Here is a 7,542-nt window from a genome sequence, read left to right as displayed (position 1 = left end):
CTGTACTGTAAATAAGTTACAAAATAAAAACTGACAGCACACATGCTGTGATTGACATCCCATCATGTTCCATTTCAAATTTACTTCCACACTCCACTCTACAGGTCTTAGATCTCTACTTACTGTATCTGTGATCCTGCAAAACCACTGGGCCTTTTTGTCTTTTTGAATCTGGAAAGTTACTCAATGTAACAAAATTAGTACTCTTTTCAGGTCAGGTAAATACACTATTTAAAGCAATCAATAAGTCCATCAGCAATCTGAACATTGGATCAATGTTAAGTTGTTTAGAATGCACTCCTTAGTTTTCATCTAAGGCAATAGCTTACTAATGGAAACAGAGTTCAATATTTAATATCCATACACCTAACTGTTAAGTTGTGTCATGCAACTAGCCACTGACTTGAAATAAATAAATTCTTGCAGATTACTTGTTCCTAAATGTTTCTGTTTAAAACTACATTGCCAAAGCAGTGAAGTACTGCACCTCAGAAAATCTTTAATATGTATGAGAGTATTAAGAAAATACAAAGCCCTTGTCTGAATGCAAAGGACAACAAAAACTTGAGATGGGCGTGCATCACCAGATGCACCACATTAGATTGCTTACATATTAACTAGAAAGTCACAATGGTAAATACAACTTTCTACTAATCATTGAAAAGGCTTTGAAATGTAGTTTTTGTCAAGATTTAAGCAGCAAATATCATATATCAGGCAACGCACACCTTACCGAGTTGTACATATTACTTAGAAAATGAAGCATCTGGTTACCACCACCAGTTAGCAAACTCTGAATCAGAGGAACTGCCACCAATGGTGTCTCCTCTCCGTTTATTTGTTTCTTTACATTTACAACATTTAGAAGAAGAAAATATAAACAGTTAATCAAACATATTTCAGTTGGAAATACTATAAATTTATAGAACAGACAACACACACACCCTCATACACTGTACACTTTTCCTAGTAAAACAGTCATACTTTGTAGCCAGCAAACACCTTCATCGCTAAAAGGAATGCTCAAATCTACAGTATTGTTGAAAATCCACAGATCTTTTTTGTTCCTTTCTTTCTTAGTAAAGGAAACTGATACTCAGATTTCATATCATTGCTTATTTGGCATAGGGCAATTATTGGCAGTCCAGAAAGCATGCTCAGAGTCTGCGAGCGGCAGGGATGGTATCTCGGCAGAGGCAGAGAGAGCAGCACACATTACACATAGAAAAAAGGGAAGGGATCCTGTGAGGGACACACCATGTTCTGCAAAGCAGAGGGTTAACATGGTGGCTCATGGTATTCACATCCTATCCATCTATATAATTGTTTTCAGACTCTATTGGCTACAGCACAAGAAATTCGATTTAAGAAATAAGCTATCCACCAGGAGAAGGACTGTAGCTTGGTGTCTGCAAAATGAGCTGCATGTTGACAGACAGATAACAGGTGAAATTCTGTGAGCCTGAGCCATGGGCTGTTTTATTTACTGTTTAATGCCATTTTTCCCTTGACACACCTGACAAAAGTGATGTCAAAAACAAAAGGCGACATGTGTGGAAATATCATGGAGAATGCTTTGGAGACCTTTATATTGTTCAAGCCAACCTATGATGAAAATAGGATAATGGAAGGAGTAATTTTCTATAATGGTTTTGGACGGAAAGGAAAAATGATTTAGGTACAGGTTGAGAGCAACCTCACTGCTCAGCAACGCATTGGTGAAGTCCTTGATTAACAAAATTTTCATTTGTCTTTTATAAATCTTTATTTTCCAAAAATTCAAAACAAGCTTGTACAGTATAAAGACTCGGACTCTAAATTTCAGAATTAAATCAATTTCTTGCACACTCGTTGAAACCATATTTATGTTATTATAAAAAATGTATTGCTCTTTCAGGTGTCAGCAGATAATTCACTAATGTTGCAAGCATCTTATCATCATCTCATTTTTTTTCCTTCAATACATAATTTAAGAAAGGATTTTCTATATTGCTATATTAAAATGTTGTATTGTTGGTACTGATACTTAATCATTCATACAGTAAAAAAAAAAACTTACAAAAGCTTTTGTAAAACAGAACTGAGAATCCATAAATCTACATACAGTATTATATCTAGGTGTATCAGGCAAAACATGCTCACAATTCCCTTTTAATAATTCAAAATTATGTTTCTCTGTAAGCCTGAGTTCTTCAAACATGCAACAGCACCAATGTAATAAAAACAGGGTATAATACATGGTTTATTTTTTTTTAGAATTTAAACTGTCAGAATGCTTTTGATAAAGATCCTTATCAATGAATTCTCAAATTTAGGCATTCTAGACTATGCACATTTGTTAACTGAGACCTGGTTTACAGACAGAAAATAGAATAAACGCAGATAAAGGGTTAATGCTCATATTGGTATGATGTATTTTGTGGTTAAAAGAGGGACCAAATTCATTCCCGAATGCAAAAGAAAGACATTGAGAGATTAAAAGAACATTACAAGACACTGGATTTCAACAACGAAATCTAAACCAGGGGACAGAAGTGGTTAAATTGCATTTAATACTAAGAACTAAAGGCCGTTTTTTATAAGAAGAATTGTATCAACCCATATTGATGAAGCTGATAACCTGGCTTGTGTCAAGAAATGGCTGGGTAAGATCCTCAATCCTAGCAACCAATCAGTATAGGCTGAATATCCTGCTCTCAATTACGCCTTCTTATGTTCTTTTCTGCAGTTTCACACATGCCCTTAAATTAATATCTGCTGTATCACACAAGTTCATTTCTTAATTGAATGTGCTACCATTTTTTGCATTGTTATACATTGAAAAGTCATGGGAAATCATGCGCCCTCACCTCAGCACTGCCTCACAGCCACACAAAACGCCATCACAAAAGATAACAGTATGTTGGCAAATCAAAAGTATCACATAAAAATAATAAATTAAATATAAATTTAAATACCGCTTTAAAACACTAAAACACTTGTACAAAACGATAGTCATTGCTATCGTTAACCTAGATATCAATCATTTGTATGTCAAATTTCCTAAATTGCTAGCATTAGAGATCACGTAACGCTCATCCCTGTTTAACTTTACGTTGCTTTATAATGTAAAAAGAGTCCCTCTTTGAGGGGTGCTTCGTGTTACTCTAACAGCCATGCGTGTTGACACAAACATTTTCTGAAGATAACATTATATTTCAAAGCGAACTCACGTCCGCTCATGAGACGGAGGAAGTGGTAGTTTTCTCCGCTCGAATCGTTACTCTTCTATAAAAATCTGACTCGGGTACTCAAAATCAAACTGCATTACAAATCCACACTTTACCGGTAATCCAACAGCAATTCAGCTCTCCACGCGATCCGATTAATAGCACCAGGAAAATAAGTAGTATTTTAAACTCATTTGCAGAACTATATGACTATTTTAAGTTTATAATTTTAAGGTATAAGTTTTAAGTTATACCATCATAAAAAAATCCTTCGTAGGATTTACTGCACATTATTTTCGTTTATGTTCCTACAGATAATTTAAACCTACAGTGCGAGAAAACGGAAATCCATATCTTGCCAGCAGAGGGCAGCGTTCACAAACAACTGATTATACAGTGAGTTTCTGGAGATCTTGCCTTTTTAGAATGTCTTAGCAACGTTGGGTAAATGAGAATTATTCACCCAGATATCGCAATTTTAATGTAATCACTACGGAAGAACTTAAGTGTCATGGCTCAAAGCATGTTGTTAATCTAAAAAAATAACACGCTATCACCTTGAGGTACGCGAACTGGTAATAATAAAAAGAACAACCTAATAAAATAATTATTAATATTACCTGAAGATATTCGAACGTCTCCGACACTTGAATTTTGAATACATCCTGGTATGCATCTTCCATCCAATGAACTGTATACTTTTACCTTTTAGTCGAAACGAAGGCAAAGAAAGAACTATTTCAATAAACTGATCATATCTCATTTATAGCTTTTTGTTAATTAAAATCTATTAGTTTGTTAAATATTACGCAGTACATAACATAATGCGGTACGAAGAGCAGCTTACGAGGGAAATGGAGTGCATTTGTGAACATCCGAGTACTAGTTCCATAAAATCGAAATGTGTCGTGCGCAACATTGGCAGAATATTTGGCTATATTTGGGATAATCGCAAATGTGATAAAAGGTATCACTTGTCGTATTTTATGCGGTTTAAAGTATTATTTATGGATGTCCTTACATATTCTTAAGATTTTGTCACCACTCCAGAACTAGGCTGTTATCCAATGAATACTGCATACAGTATGTACGATATTTGCTGAATGACAAACGTATATTGGTATCCCACGGTCAGTTCCAAGTCATTAAAAGCATGCGGCAGCAATTAATAGGCTTAAAAGTTTTCACTTGATACTATTAAACTTCTGTAACTGGGTGAAGGCTCTGAAGGCAGTATCTAATCTTAACATAAAACGTATTTGCCTTCCGAATGAACAGGTTACCAATTCTTAAACAAGATTTACAATCGTTATTATTGCAATTTTGAAGAGCAATATGATACCTGACCCATCAAATTTACAAATCAAATCTCATCAATTAGTTTCAATAAACACAGACTGTTCACATTTAATCAAAGTTAAAGTTAGAATCAACTGATAGTTTAAAATATTAGGGTAAACTTCTGGGAAAAGATCTTTTCCAGATAAAGAAGAAAAAAACTGTGAAAAGAACAGAATAATAATAAGAATCCAAGACTTTTTCACAAAATTGTTTACAACTTAAAAGTAATATTATGAGATACAGTAGTATTGATTATGCTCCAAGTCTTATGATTAGGCAGCCTTTCTCTCAGAACAAAACGGAAAAAAAATCATTAAAAATAAATATCATAGAATTACAAGAAAACAGAAAAAAAGACAGCAGATGAAATATAAAACAAATGAAGTCCCAGAAATTGAGCAGTTTTTTTTTTCCTTGGCTAGGAGCTAACCAGCTTGTGCATCAAATGAATGGGACAATTTGGCCAATGAACTGGTGACAAATTGCAGCAGGGTATTAATTTGCTCTTGGTTTCCAGTGTTCTGCACATCATAAAAAAGACCTAAGATAAGACTTTACAAATATTCTGACACAGTACACATTGTTACTGTAGGTGTTCCTAGCAGAGAAATTCTATGCTTCATGGATGTTCTGCAACAAGCGTGAGAGTAAAAGTGTTCGAAACAACAGGTTGTAGTCATTCAAATTTTGTTTGTGGCATAAAAAATCATTTTATTTTCAGACTTAAGCTCTTGCTACTATAAAACCTACAAAAAGATATAAACACTATTTTAGTAGTAATCACTGAAATTGCAATCGCTCCTACAACACATCAAATTATCTTTAAATATTAGAGTTTACTAATATTTAAAATACTAATGGTGTATGGAATTCAGTTGCAATCTGAGGTTTGTTGTGGGAATGAAAAGTGCTGGGATTCTTCTTTGTGTGCCTCAAATTAACATGCATTGTCTGTCACTCAGTGTATTCCTGGGAGTTCCGTCAATATATTTTTCTTTCTTAAGCATCATGTAAAAAGTACTTTTCTTTGAGTTACATGCTTACTGGCTAATGTAATCTAAGTATGGTAATAAAAGTTATCATGAATCTGTCAGAAATCCAATATAAGTTTAGTGCCAGACTGTGTGCCAGCTGCTCTGGGTGACAGTTTTATATTATTACCATTTGGTCAGTTAGAAGTCATAAAAGCATGTCAGGAGACATGGCTGGCTCAGGATGATTTATTTCAGCTTATGACAGCAAATATCTGCGGATTACTTGATCTGACACCCATAAAATACACACTTGCCTTTATTCTGAGGTACAGACAAAACAAAGGACAGAACTTACAGTTTGCCATACAAAGTTACTATGCATAATTAACATTTTTCTACGTCATGAATACAGTAGATCTGGACATATATTAATTGACACCATTGGTACTGTATATAATGCTCAATTTCATCATTAAGTTTCAGTTCAGTTTATTGTTATAGTGCAATGAAATGCTTATTTGTGTCTATGTTCCAATACAAAGACATTAAGGAAACACCAAAAACATGAACACGGAACAGCAGCAGCGACGAGTTAAATAACATACAACTTAAAGAAATAAAAATAAGTGTGGGCCAGTGGTGCATGTAGAGTTCAGTAATCTGACAGCTTGTGGGGAGAAACTATCTCTGAATATGGAAGTTTGTACCTTTTTGCTCCTATAACGCTTACCAGAGGGAAGGGAAGAGAAAAATGAGAAACCAGGATTACGGGTATCCTGAGTGATACTTCCAGCCTTCCTAAAACAGCGAGTTGTAAAAATGTCTGAAATAGAGGGGAGCTGTACTCCAGTGACCTGATCACCCTCTGTAACACCTTTCAGTCACACAACGAGCTGTTGCCACGCTGTAATACCACATGTGAGCACACCCTCAATACTGTATCTGTAGAATGCGGTCAGTACAGTTGAAGTTATTATGACATCAACTGTCAAATGAACTGAAGGACAGTTTATTATTATCTATTTCAAAATATTGTGGGACAAATACATTACATCAATCAATGAGAAATTAATGTGAATTTAGTCTGTTTCTAGTAATCTCTATTTTTTCAATAATGTGACACCCATGAATCAACACAGAATAGGTGCTAGTATCTATGACTGTACACCTAAAGAAAGTATTGATTAGGTGCCAGATCTGGAGAATGCCAAGAATGATCATTGACACTGAACAATGTAATTGTGCATAACTGCAACCATTCTTTCTGTTAATGAAAGATCTTACTGTTGGGAAAGGGTTCCCATAATACAAACTTCAGTGCTGCAGATAGACGTATTGCGTTTTACACAGCACTATGTGTAAAAGGTGTAGTATGATGTAGTACAATAGCTGTAAACTATTTTCAAGTCTGTAAAGCCTTCAGTGGTAAACTGTTGCAAGTTATACCTAGTAAAGTTGGCTGATTGATTGAAAAACTCCCATTATTCCAATTACCCTCTGAAAAATGGGTTTTGCCAAGGAGTAAATTATAGGGTGGTAATATTGTAACCACCTGATTACATGGTCATGCATCAGGGCTGTCATACTGTACCTCACAAAATAATCATTACTAACCTTGAGAATATTAAAAAATGCAGGAGCACAGGACTATAGGGCTTCCAAACAAAACCTTTCACACCTAAGTTATTTTCCTGAGAGTTCTGGTATTTGTATAGAATCACAAATAAAAACAGTCACACAGAGAGCTGTGTGATTATGCACTACATTCCTTTCCTCTGTTCACGTATATCCTTGCTGCCTTTCAGTTTTTGTGAATCAACATCAGTCCTATCCCCAGGCAGTATGCTTCTTAAAGTGTTTAGATGCAATACAATGAATTTAGGAAACAGGGCATTGTATACAGTATGTACAGTATATTGCATATATGAAGAAAAGCAGGATTGTATACACTTTTTAAATTGTAAAATACTGTTTTCGAAATAGGAAAATATTATTTAGCAGCTCAAAAAAAAAAACTC

The sequence above is a fragment of the Lepisosteus platostomus genome, chromosome 11 (assembly GCF_059453375.1).
Source record: "Lepisosteus platostomus isolate fLepPlt1 chromosome 11, fLepPlt1.hap1, whole genome shotgun sequence".
Classification (NCBI taxonomy): Eukaryota; Metazoa; Chordata; class Actinopteri; order Semionotiformes; family Lepisosteidae; genus Lepisosteus; species Lepisosteus platostomus.
The sequence above is the reverse complement of the archived record's forward strand: the minus strand, read 5'-3'. Positions refer to the sequence as shown.